This window comes from Ochotona curzoniae, unplaced genomic scaffold, assembly GCF_017591425.1.
Source record: "Ochotona curzoniae isolate NIBS_2020 unplaced genomic scaffold, NIBS_Ocur_1.0 contig_3037, whole genome shotgun sequence".
NCBI lineage: Eukaryota > Metazoa > Chordata > Mammalia > Lagomorpha > Ochotonidae > Ochotona > Ochotona curzoniae.
The window spans coordinates 2283494-2296278 of NW_024465699.1; the positions used below are offsets into that span (position 1 = coordinate 2283494).

At 36.7% G+C, this 12785-nt stretch overlaps 1 pseudogene; it reads left to right on the plus strand.

Moving 5' to 3' along the window:
• The first annotated feature begins 11795 nt into the window (after positions 1-11795).
• Positions 11796-11958, plus strand: LOC121155728 (annotated as a pseudogene).
• The last annotated feature ends 827 nt before the right edge of the window (positions 11959-12785 follow it).

Genomic DNA, 12785 nt, shown 5'->3' on the forward strand with positions numbered 1-12785 from the left:
TCCGTGTCTCTTCTCTCTACGCCTGTTTCATGCACCTTTCTCGAGCTCTGAACTCAGCTTGAGCTGGACTCTGGCAAAAAACAGTCCCTCAAAAGAGAGAATTAGAGACACAAAATTATTAGATTACTCAAAGAAATCTAGATATTCAATGCAATGCCTAACAAATGTACAATAGCAATCACACGTAGAAACGTATTCCAAAATTATCATAAAATTCATATAAATATCACAAATGATCTCAAAGAACTAAAACAAGAGAAAAAAAAAAAAAACAGTAAATGCCTTGGTGCAGTAGCCTAGTGGCTAAAGCCCTTGCCTTGCACACCCTGAATCCCATATGAGCATTGGTTCTTATCTTGGCAGTTCCACTTCTTCTTCCCATCCAGCTCCCTGCCTGTGGCCTGGGAAAGCACTCAAGGATGGCCCAAAGCCTTGGGACCCTGTATCCAAGTGGGAGACCGAAAAAAGGCTCCAGGCTCATGGCTTCGGATTGGCTCAGCACTGCCGTTGAGGCTACTTGGGAAGTGAATCGGCAGATGGATGATCTTTCTGTCTCTCCTTCACTCTGTAACTCTGGCTTTGCACTAAAACTAAACAAATCTTTTTTTAAAAAGGATAAAGCTGTGGAAGGCATATTGACATCACTGTCAAGATGTCACTTGATTTATTTACAGCCCATATTGGAATTCTTGTGTTCAAGTCCCAGTTCCACTTCTGACTCAAGCTCTTATTAATGCTGCCCTGGAAGAAACCAGAGGAGCATTCATATTACCAAATCTTTCTTTTCCACCTGAATTTCAACTCACTTGGATTGAGTTCTTGGCCTCTCTTTTTCATCCTGGCTCAGCTCTGGCTATAGGATACTTTTGTGAATTAACTGATAAGATATTTGAGAGAGACCTCTCTTCTCTCTCCCTTCCTTTTGCTCTTTAACTAGGTAGGTAGCTAGGTACACAAACCGATTGTCTTCATTATGTTGTATTGCACTGTGTTATAGTGGGTAAAGCTACTCTTTGTGATGTTGTCATCCCATATGCCTACCAAGTTTGTGTTTCCATTGCTCTGTTATGCAGCTCTTTGTTAGTGGCCCAGTAAAGCAGTGAAGCAAGGCCCATGCGCTGAGGACTTCAACAAATAATTTTACAAAAAAGATACACACATTTCAAAGTACAGGAAAAGATCCCAAATCTCATTAGGCAAAAGTAAATCAAAACCACAGTGATTCTGATAAAATGACTGTAATATAAAAAGAAGTAAAAATGAAAAAATGTGTTATAGAACCAATTTATATAATTTGGAACATATGTACAATGCAAAAGGGTTCAGCTACTTGAAAATATAATGCAGTAGTTTCTGAAAAAGTCAGTCACAGAATTAACCATTCAACCCCACAATTTCAACATTAGATATTTGTGTAAAAGAACTGTAAACAATTAGTCAAGAACACATTCAAGGTCATGTGAACATATTTATTTTATTCAAAAGAGAAAATAGCTAGATAAGGCCAAATGTAATACATGCAACAGGAAATAATCCAGTCATAAAAAGAATGAAGTACTTGTGTGTGCTGTAATAAAAAGTAAACATTAAGTGATTGAAGAAAGACAAAACATGTCACATGTTATATATTTGGATTCATACTGAAGACAGAGTGAAAATTTTTGCTCACCAATGCTGGGAGAAAAGAAAACAGACAGTAACTGCTTATGGATACAAAGCTAACTTTTGGGATGACAAAAGTATTTTAGAACCAAATATTAGTAGTAATTGAACAACACTGTAAATGTAATAATTGCCATAAAATCCAGTTAAAAGAAATCAATTTCATGTTATGCTGATTTTATCCCAAGAACAAATTAAAAATGCTGCAGCATCTAGGGAGAAAATCCTGGCTACAGACTTTTGTTATTATGTGTATGGGGAAATAGATTTTTTGAGGCTTTAACCTTGCATACACTTCTCTTCCACTTATTAAAGAGTACTTCATGAAGATTGAGTCTTATAGCATATACTCTATGTGAATATATAACCATCACAGATATTTTGGGGGAGAATGCCATATCATTTCTAACACATTTAACAATGGCATCTATCACAAACTACTCAGACATTATTCTGTTAATGCACAATGTTTAGTGCCATTTTAATAATAAACATTAAGTGTATATAAGAAGATATTAATGCTTAGTGTTTATGAGAGATGGTTACTTCTAAGATTATGAAGTGTCAGAATGCAGATTTCCCTTTGTATTTTGATTGTAGGGCCATGAAAAGAGCAGGGGCTGCTGCTAGTTCCTCCATGTTTACTTCTTGATATATGCCAGGCTATTATTGCATGACCTTTTTCAGTCAGTGTAATCTCCAGCCCTTGCAAGATTCAGAGAGCGCATTACAATGAAAAATAAGAAATGCCATTTTCAATATCCATAAATCCAGAGGAACAATACACAGCCTATCTCCCATCGGTGTAGTCAACACCTAGATAATTGCATGCATTCTCTCACTAGAAGAGTTCTAAAGCCCAGGATGTTGAAGTATAGTGGTATTACTAAGAAAATATTTATTCCATTGCATTATTTTAACAGATCTAATCTCTTACACAAATTAATCCCCACCTTATTCACTCATTCGTTTTCTTGAATATGCTGTTTTTAACAAAATTAATATATTTTAATTGATAAAAATATTTACTATATATAATAGAATGTTTTATTTTATGTTTAAAATACGTAGTGGTTAAATCAAGCTAATTAGTGAATGTGTTGCCTCATGTTTTAGATTTTTTGTGCGGCAAGAACACTTAAAACAGATTATTGGCAGTTTTCAAGTATGTAATATGTTGGTATTAATTTTAATAAATATGTTATACACACACATCTGAGCTTATTCATCCTATGAAATGGAAATTCTATACTCTTTGCCTAAGATCTTTCCAAACCACTTTCCATACCCACCCTGGACACTGTTATTCAGCTCAACACAACTCTCAGACCAGACAGGAAAATATGGAAGTAGCTGATTAGCATCAGGTTTAATGTGTTGTAACTGAACCTTTACACATTTTTAGGAATCTAGTGACATCCGATGAAAAGAATAAACTGAGATATAAGTATCTTTACACACACACATACACATTTCATACCATTTTTCCCCTACATTATTCTGTGACAATTACCCTGCATTATCTTTCAGTATGTTTCAACATCTTTTCCAATGAGTGAACTGTGGCCTAACACTGAGCATCTCTTTACTTCATTGTTGGATTGATTCAGCAACAGTGAATTTACATGGATTTTAAAACGATAGTATCTAGTACATTATTTAATAGGTTGCTTTGGCGGGGGGGGGTTCAGTCAGCAAAACCTGCATCCTGTATGGATGACTAAGTCACACCCCAGCTGCTCTACTTCCCATCCAACTCCCCGCTGATGGCCTTGCAAAGGCAAAGATGACCAGAGTGCTAGGGCCCCTGCTACTCAGATGAGACCGGGAAGAAGTTCAGTATAGCAAAGGGATCATTTGGGATGAATGAGGGCATGGGATATCCCCTTCCCTCTGCCCCTGCCTCTCTCTGTGACTATTTAAACTAAATTCATTTTTTAAAAATCTTGCATTACCCTACCCGTTTTCATTATATCATCTATTTGCCAAGCTACATATTAGTCTGTAACATTCTGTGATTTCCCAAGGGAGAATGCATATGAGAGAATAAGAATCTCTCCATCCTGGCAATATTACTGTTCACCAAGGTGTATGCTAAAATAAAACCATGATTTCCTAGATGACATAGGATTCCATTGATGGAGGAAAACAACTCAGACTATACACATAACAGAGAAAGCATTAAAACCCGTGTTGGTATCACAGTTTGAAACATACTGAATTTCTTCTTTGGGATTCCTCATTTTATTCAAGAGCAAAGATTCCTAATGAAACATATCCTCACTTCCCATTGTGCTAGTCTCCATTGTACAGTTCATCTACTAGAATATATGTATATATATTCAAATATATCTTTGTTTTATATTTTACATGAAGGTTGCCTTATATCAGAGAAAACATATATTAGTGTCCTTTTGGGATAAGCTTATTTCACTAAACATAATGTTCTCCAGTTGGGATTGTTTTGCTCTAAGTGGTAGAATTTTCTAAATTGGTTTAAACCTACAAAGTCATGATGCACTGAAATAGCAGAATGTTAAACTAATAACTGTTACTAAAGGACTATAGCACTATAAGAATATAGAGGGAAATGGTGAGAGGGAAAATGGGGAGGAAAAAGGGGTAATATTTATACCTACAGAGCCATATCATGGAAAATGATAACAATAGTAAAGCAAATCTCAAAAGTTTGTATTAGTATTGAACAAATAACCCACTCTGTAGTACTCATCTCTAATACCATCAAAGATTAAAAATTGTAAATGATAAAATGAATTTGAATTAAGGGAATTTGGTTAAGAAATCCAAGATCATAACCTGAATCTATAATTCTAGAACTATCATTGAGAAATCATCAATCTTGCTTATTTTATTCAAATCGATGGATATCACAAATGTAAATTCTGGACTAATGAGTGGGTCTTGTTGATGTGTCCATCCATAAGGATGTATGTTTCTGATTACAATATAAAAATGACTCAAAGGAAGTTATTTGAAAATGTAAATTACAAAATACAGCACTCCAACTTCCCACCCCAAACATATTATCAATCATACTGGGCTTGCTTTATTTTTCCTCTCATTGGATTTTATAAGCCCAAACTTGAACAATAATTATTTCCAGTGTTTTAATTAGTTTTAAAAGGAGTATTTGTGGGATAAAGACTTCTTATGCAACCAACATTGAAGGGTTTTAAAAATGTTTAAGATATACCAACATAACGTTGTGATTATAGCCAATGCACTGCTCTGATGGGGCAGTGCTGACAGTTGACAGCAAAGGGGCTTGTTTTGTGTGTAGGAGGAGCAGGGGTCACTTGCTAACACTTGTTTCCTTCCGCTTTGCTTTTTTCCCCTAACCCTCCTCCTTAATGCATAGTATCTAATTTTTTTCCCTGCCATTAGTGCCTTTTAAACCATGATCTTTAAGTTCAGCTTTTGTTGCCCTTCCTCATTCGCCATAGTCGTTATAGTTGCTGAAAAAAAATCACTCCATAATTTAAGCTTATTTGAACATTTACAATCTGAATACGTTAGTTTCTACCCATGTGCTATTGATGAAATATTAACCAGTTAGTACATGCATTTCATTAAATATTCTCTGAAACTTTCTCTTGTAGGATTTGAACAAATAGAGTATTTGTATCATAAGGAAAATCTTGGCTGATAGTGCAGGCAGGCCATTTGACCTAGGGGCCAGACTCCTCAACTGCCTGTGGGAGTGCCTGGGCATGAACCATGGACCCAGCTGCTAATTCAGAACCTGGAGGTGGAGGTGATGATTCCAGAAGCAGGTACCCACTCCCTACCTGAGAGAACGGGCCTGTTCCTGCTTCCCAGATTCAGACTCAACCTTTCATATTGAACCAGAGAAGGGGAACTTTGTCTTCCTGAATCCCATCTGCCTTCCCTTATTCCTCACCCCATCTCTCTCTCCAAAATAAAGGGAAAAGAAAGTTTACAAATTCCTAGATGAAAATGGCTACTTGTATGAACTGTATTGAGGTATAGGATGACAGAAACCACATCAGAGATTTATTTGAGGTTTTCTGAGGCCTAAAATTGCAGGGAACAGCTAAATTACCATCAAATTGAAAATGATGAAATAACTCAAAGCTCACTGCAAATAAGCTAGACAAAGTATTTCAAAATTCATACAGAATTCACAGCTTTGAATGATTGATCCAGTTATAACATCATGGAGGTCAAGAGATTTAAGCAAACAATTTAGGAGGCACAATAACCAGTTCCAATGTTTAGAAACTTTAAATTGGTGACACTTTTCCTACTGCCAGGTTCATACTAAGCTAGACAAATACTGGGTTATACTGGAAAGCCTGGTAATTGCTTATTTCATTTTGTAGACAAAAGAGTAGGCTCAGATTGATTTGGCATCCAACAACCATTTTTAAATATATATATATACTTAATTTACTGTTTTATGATGCAATTCCATAGTCTCTGGAATTTCAATTCCAAACTCTGTAAATACCCTCCGCACCCCACTGATTTTCTGCTCTTTAAGTGTATCTGGACATTGTAGGTATATAAATGACGGAGTTCAATATCCTATTGTCAAGACACATTTGGGCGCAGTGTGGTAGCCCAGTGGCTAAAGTCCTGGCTTTGCAAGCAAGGGGTCCCATATGGGTAACAGTTTTAATCCCGCTGGCCCTGCTTTCCATCCAGTTTCCTGCTTGTGGCCTGGGAAAGAAGTCAAGAATGTCCCAAAGCCTCGGGAACCTGCATCCACATGGGAGACCTGGAAGAGGTTCCTGGCTCCTGGTTTGGATTGCCTCAGTTCTGAATGTTGCGGACACTTGAGGAATAAGTCAGCAGACAAAGGATTTTCCTCTGTGTATATCTGACTTTCCAAAAAAAAAATAAATAAAATAAATCTTAAAATAAAAGGCACTTCAACAATTTCATTGGGATCCAACTTTGATTTGAAAGTACAGATGTGTACTGCATTGTATCTTCAAGTCTCTATGTGATAGTCTCTAAATGAAAAGTCAAAACAAAATCAACAGAAGGAAAAATAGAAAATGTATAAGATGAAGACAAATAACATCCTACGGAATGACCAATGTGACTACACTGGACTACATGAAAAGGAAAATCGAAAACCTTCTTCAAGCAAATGATGCTACCTGCACACCTATCAGTTAGTGAGGAAATTAATAAGAAAAAAGACTTTTCTTTGACTAAATGAAAATAAGAATAAATATATCAAACCCCATAAGATATATTGAAAGCAGTATTGAAAGGGCTATTATAGTTTGGATGAAGGTTTTCATATATTAGAGAGAACATATGATATTTGTCCTTTTGAGATTGACTTGTTTCACTGAGCATAACCGTCTCTAGTTGGGACTTTTTGGTTGCAAATGGTAGAACCTCATTCTTTTCTAGGGGTTGAGTAGTATTCATGGAGTAGACGCCCCAGCTTATTTCTCCATGCTCTTTCGACAGGCATCTATATTATTTTCCTAAGATATTATAGATTGTGCTGCTGTAAATATAGGATTGCATTTCCATTTCTAATGTGTAGATTTCATTTCCTTTGGATATATTCCAAGGAGTGGGACAGCTGGGTAATATGGCAGATTAATCTTCAGTTCTCTTAGCATTCTCCATACTGACATCCATAGTGGTTGTACTAGCCTACACTCCCACCAGCAGTGAAGAAGGGCACCTTTCTCCCCATATACACCCTAGCTGGTATTGTTAGTAGAGTTGTGAATGTAGGCCAGTCTCACTTGACTTAGGTGCACCAACAATGTTGTTTTTATTTGCAGTTCCCTGAAGCTAGGTAACCTGAATATTATTAGTCCATATGTCTGTTAGCCATTTGAATGTGTTCTTTTGAAAAAAAAAAAAAGTCTGTTCATTTCCTTTACCTGTTTCTTAACAGGGTTGTTTGTTTTGCTGTTGTTGAGTTTCTGAAACTCTTTATTAATCCTGGATATTAGTCCCCTATCAGTTATAGAGTGTGTAAAGATTTTCTCCCATTCCACAGCTTGCTTCTTCACTTTGCTGAATGTTTCCTCTGCTGTATACCACCTTCTTAGTTTGATGCAGTCCCATTTGTTTACTTTGGCTTTCACTGTCTGCGTGTTTTTGACTTTTCTAAGTGTTTGTTAATTCCTGTATCTTGGAGAATGCTTCATATATTTTCCTCTATTTATTGGTTTCTGGGTTGAGATTTGGGTCCTTGACCTGTTTAAAGCTGATATTTGTGAAGGTGACAGATGGGGTTCGTGTTTCTTTTCTTGCTAGCTCTTACCCAGTTGTCCCAAAAGCATTTGTTGAAGAGAATTGGCTTTTTCTTTGTATTATTTTCAGTTCTCTTGTTGATTAGTTTGCTGCACATGTGTGGACTCTATACTGGGGTTTCCATTTTTCCATTGATCTTCTCTGTTTCCGTACCAGTGCCAGACTTTCGATAACCACTGGCATGTAGTATATCTTTAGATCTGGAAACAATCTTAACTTTAACATGCTGTTTCAAATGTTTTTCAGTGTTTTTATTTTCTTCTAACCTTTTTCAGTCAAGCCAAGTGTGACACCAGTGTCAGCAAACGCATTTAATGTACTCCAATAAAATTAGAATCTTCAGAAAATTAACCAGAAGAAAATTATATAATTTCATGTTTTAATAGCCAACCAAAATCTGTAACTTACCATTCAGATAACACTGAGTTTATATTTCTGCTTCTTTTACTTTTATTGTTATTGCTTCTTTTCTGAGTTGAAATGTCTAAACAAGGGAGATCTATGAAATAATCTGATACAGTGGTGAATTCATCATTGTGGAATTAAACTTGCTGTTTTGACCATTGACAATGTATTCCTAGGTCCTTTCCTTCCTTTTCTACAAATTGTGAATGAAGTTGCCCACCTGAATTAAGGATGAATTTCATACAAAATAATATTAATTTACAGACTACTCAGTAGCCAGTGCTCAAACAAGTGCTAGCCAGTGTTCAAACAAGGGTCAGATCATGTTTTTAAATTAATATGACTTATTTTATATTTCTGATTTAGTGCCCCCAAAATAATTTTAATGACTATATCCATTATAAATATAATTTTGCCATAAATTATTTATAAAAATAAAAGGAATAGAGAATCAAGATGGCAGAATAGGGTGAAGACACTTTTAAGCAGACAGAAAAATATTAGCCAGTGTGAAGCAGACAGACACATTCCAGGAAATAGGAGAGGACAGAACAACAGCAAAAGGGGCACCCAGAGACTGACAGACACAGGAGAGCAACAGATATAACATGAGGTACTGTAATGATTGATACCCCAGCTGCATTCTGCACACAGCGATCTGAACTCCACCAGCAGCTGGAACTCCACCAGCAACCAGGTGGGAAAGGACATTATCCAGGGAGCTTCCAAGGTGAACCCAGACAAACACCTGCCCATCGTGCTGACCTGTTTGGTTTGACCAGGAACAGAGACAGGGCGGCAGATATTAGACAGGCAGGGTGGGAACAGGCTGGATTTCATAGCCCAGTCTACTTCCTACAGCTGTATCAAGTGCCATTTTGTTTAAGGAGGCAAGAGCTATGTGCAGCACTGTGCATGCACTAAGCTGGAAGTGAACTCATTTCTGCTCAGCAACAACATGGAATCCTACAGGTTCTACCCAAGATAGATTTGGGTAGCTCTTAGATCTATGACCAGCAGATCAAGAATTCCAGTAGTGGCATATCAGGTGCCATTTTGTACGGTGTTGCAAAGAATTTAAGACTGCAAAGACAACAGTGAGCTGCACATGTGCTGAGTTCAGCGAGAACTCACTGAGCTCAGTATAATTGCACTGGTCTCACAGGAGAATAATACTGACTATGGCAGCGTACAGATCAAAATAGATCCTTGTGGCCCTCAGATTTAGTGGCCAATAGATTCTGGCAAGATCACCACCAACAAATACCTAACTATATAAGACACCTGGTGTCTCTCTAATCCTGGGACCTGCTCCAAACGGAAGTGGGAGAAAGCTTTACAGTCAATGGCGAAGCCTCACCATGGTATCACAGGTGGTGGAGATTAGTGTGCTGGGGCTACAGAGACCATGGTGGGAATCTAACATAAGAACCCAGACCTGGAACTCACTGGAGGGAGTGGCACAAGTGACTGCAAACAAAGAGCCATGTAACAACTGCAATAAATAAAATCAAACTGTAGACCTGTGGATGACACAGCTTAGAAACCTGCCCCAAGGAGGAATTTGCTTATCACAAGTATAATGACCAAGAGCAAAAGAAGAGACAAGGGCACAATGTATATCACTGAAAACTCCCCTGCAAAGGAGCAAACAACTTTGTCAATTTCAGAGTTAACTGAGGAAGACACTGAGATGGGGGGGGGTACAGAATTCAAAACACTTGTTATAAAACTTCTTATCAACAATGAAAAGCACATAAAGCAGGCATGCAAGGAATTTATGGAATATGTCGCAGTGGAAAAGAATCAAATAAAAGCTGATATATCAGAAAGGAAGAATATGGTGGAACAAATTAAAAGTACAGTGGAGAGTCTCCAAAATAAAATGAAGAAGGCAGAAGAACAAAAATAATCTCAAAATTAGATGATATTTTCTGTCACCAAGGGAAAACAAATAAAAAAAATAGAAGCAGAGCTGGTTGATCAGGTTAAAAAAAAGTATTTAAGAATTGAAAGACACTATTAAAAGGCCAATATAAGAGTGATGAGAGTCCCAGAAGGTGCAGAAAGAGAAGCTGGGTTTAAAAACGTATTTAATGAAATAATAAGGGAAAAGTCCCATAATCTAGAGAAAGAATTGGGAAACAACATCTAGAAGGGACACAGAACTCCCAACAGGCTTGACTAAAAGTGATCTTCACTACGACACATGATAATCAAGCTCTCTTCAATCAAAAATAAGGAAAAGATATTTAAATGTGCACCTGAAAAAAATCAATTGACATATAAAGGAAGGACAAACTCACAGGAGACCTCTTACAGGAAACTCTACAAGCCAAAATAGAATGGTGCGACATATTCCATATTCCCAAACTTTCCTTTGTCTTTGAAAATGAAATAAAATTCTTTCTCAGTCAAGAAAAATTAAAAGAATATGCCTCTTCCAAACCTGCCCTACAAATGATATTTAAAGATGTTCTCTTGACAGCATCCACCAAAACCAAAGGCAAATGGGAAGAACAGCCAGTAAAATGACAACAGAAGACTAAATCAATGAGTGACCCATTGCTTAAATAACAGGACCAAATTACCACACATTTATATTAACCCTGAAAGTAAATGAGTTAAATTCATCAATCAAACTTCATAGATTAGTAGACTGGATTAAAAAACAAAACCCATCTATTTATTGCCTACAAGAAACACATTTCACCAACAAAGATCAGTGTAAACTATATACCATGGATTTTGATTTTTTTGGTTTCATCTCTTCAAAATACTTTCTTCTGATTAAATTATTCATAGCTGACTCATACATCATACAGTAGCACCATTTTCTTCAAGGTTTTTGATTTTCTTTTTCATTTCTTCAGTGACACATTAGTTATTCAGTAGCATGTTACCTTATGTCATGGTGTTGTTAATTTCTTTTTTTTTTCTTCCTGTTATTTTTGTTTCATGGCTTTTCATTTAAGGGGATGTAATAATAATTGTGTAATGGAGACCATCATACCTAGTAGCATATTATTTAAATCCATAGCATTGTAAATTTCTATTTTCTTCCAGTTGTTGATTTTGTTTTGTGACTCTTCATTTAAGAGTCTTCATTTAAGGGGATGTGTATTAACTGTGTAATAGAGACTATCATACCTAGATGTGAGGATAAAATGCAGTATGCATCTCTACTTCCAGACAAAGACGGACTGCCAATGAAACTGTTTACTCTATCTTTACAATAGGATGCTGGACACTCTGCCATTGTCCATGCCCACAGTGATGGACATATGACGGTGTATGAAGAACTGTATTATAGTAATGTTACAGGGGAACTCAGTAAGGAGGGGAGGAAATTGGGGAGGTGATAAGGGAGGTCCCAGGGCCTAAGGAACTGTATCATAAAATTATAATAATAAAAAATAAATAAAAATACATAAATGAAAGGAACAGTGGTTATCACTTCTCAGCCTTTTGGCTAAGATCAAGTGTAGGAACAGTGGTTAAATTTATCTTAATTTCTTCTTAAATCCACACCTCTGGTTTATGGCCTTTAGATGCTATTAGTTCGTGTATTCATGTTTAAGGAAATTAAATGCAATTCAGGTATAAGGAAATATTTGTTTCCCAATAAACGATGTGTAGGCTTTAACCAGGCATATTAAAAGAATCTTCAAATTTCAAAGATTCTATAATGTGCCAGGTAAGCACTGGAGAAAATGATGGCCTCTTTTATGTTTTTAAAGACATGTCTCATTCCTTACCTTATGAAAGAAGCTTGAGAAGCATGTTTAAAATAAGCAAGGAAAAATGTCTCCCAAGACTTCTCGTTCCCTGAATTTGCTTCTTCTCTTAGTTTGAACTAGTACATTAATCACCCAGACAATGAGACTTGCGCTGAGCAGCTGGTACTGATATTCTGTGAAGTCCTCCAATTCTCTTAATTGGCACTGACTCAACGCCCTAGCCCAGGAACATGCCTGGAATCTACAGTAAATGTAGAGTTGCAAGATACATTTGCCTGTCCCTTTGGGGAATCACTTGCTTGTAACCTGGAACAAGCTGAGCTTTGTTGTTAGAAAAAGATATTTGAGTCATCCAACTAAACTCAGTTAGCATCATGCTTTCTTCTCAAGAAAGATTTCCTCCTTTAAATTCTAGGATTCTCCCTTACACATAAATTTCACATCTGGTAGCAGGCCAGACTCATTTCAATCCCTGCACATTTTTTGGCTTTTCTGAAAAAAAAAAAAAAAGTGGGGGGGGGTGTGTGTGGAGTGCGGAAAGCCACATTCAAATGAATATTATCACTTTTTTTCAGAATTAATGAGCTGCTATAATTGTCAACACTGTTTACCTGCTACTCAGGGAGTGTATTTCAAAGGCACATGAATTAGCCATTGCCAGCTTTGTAATTAACGTGTGACAACTTTAATTCCAACAGCATG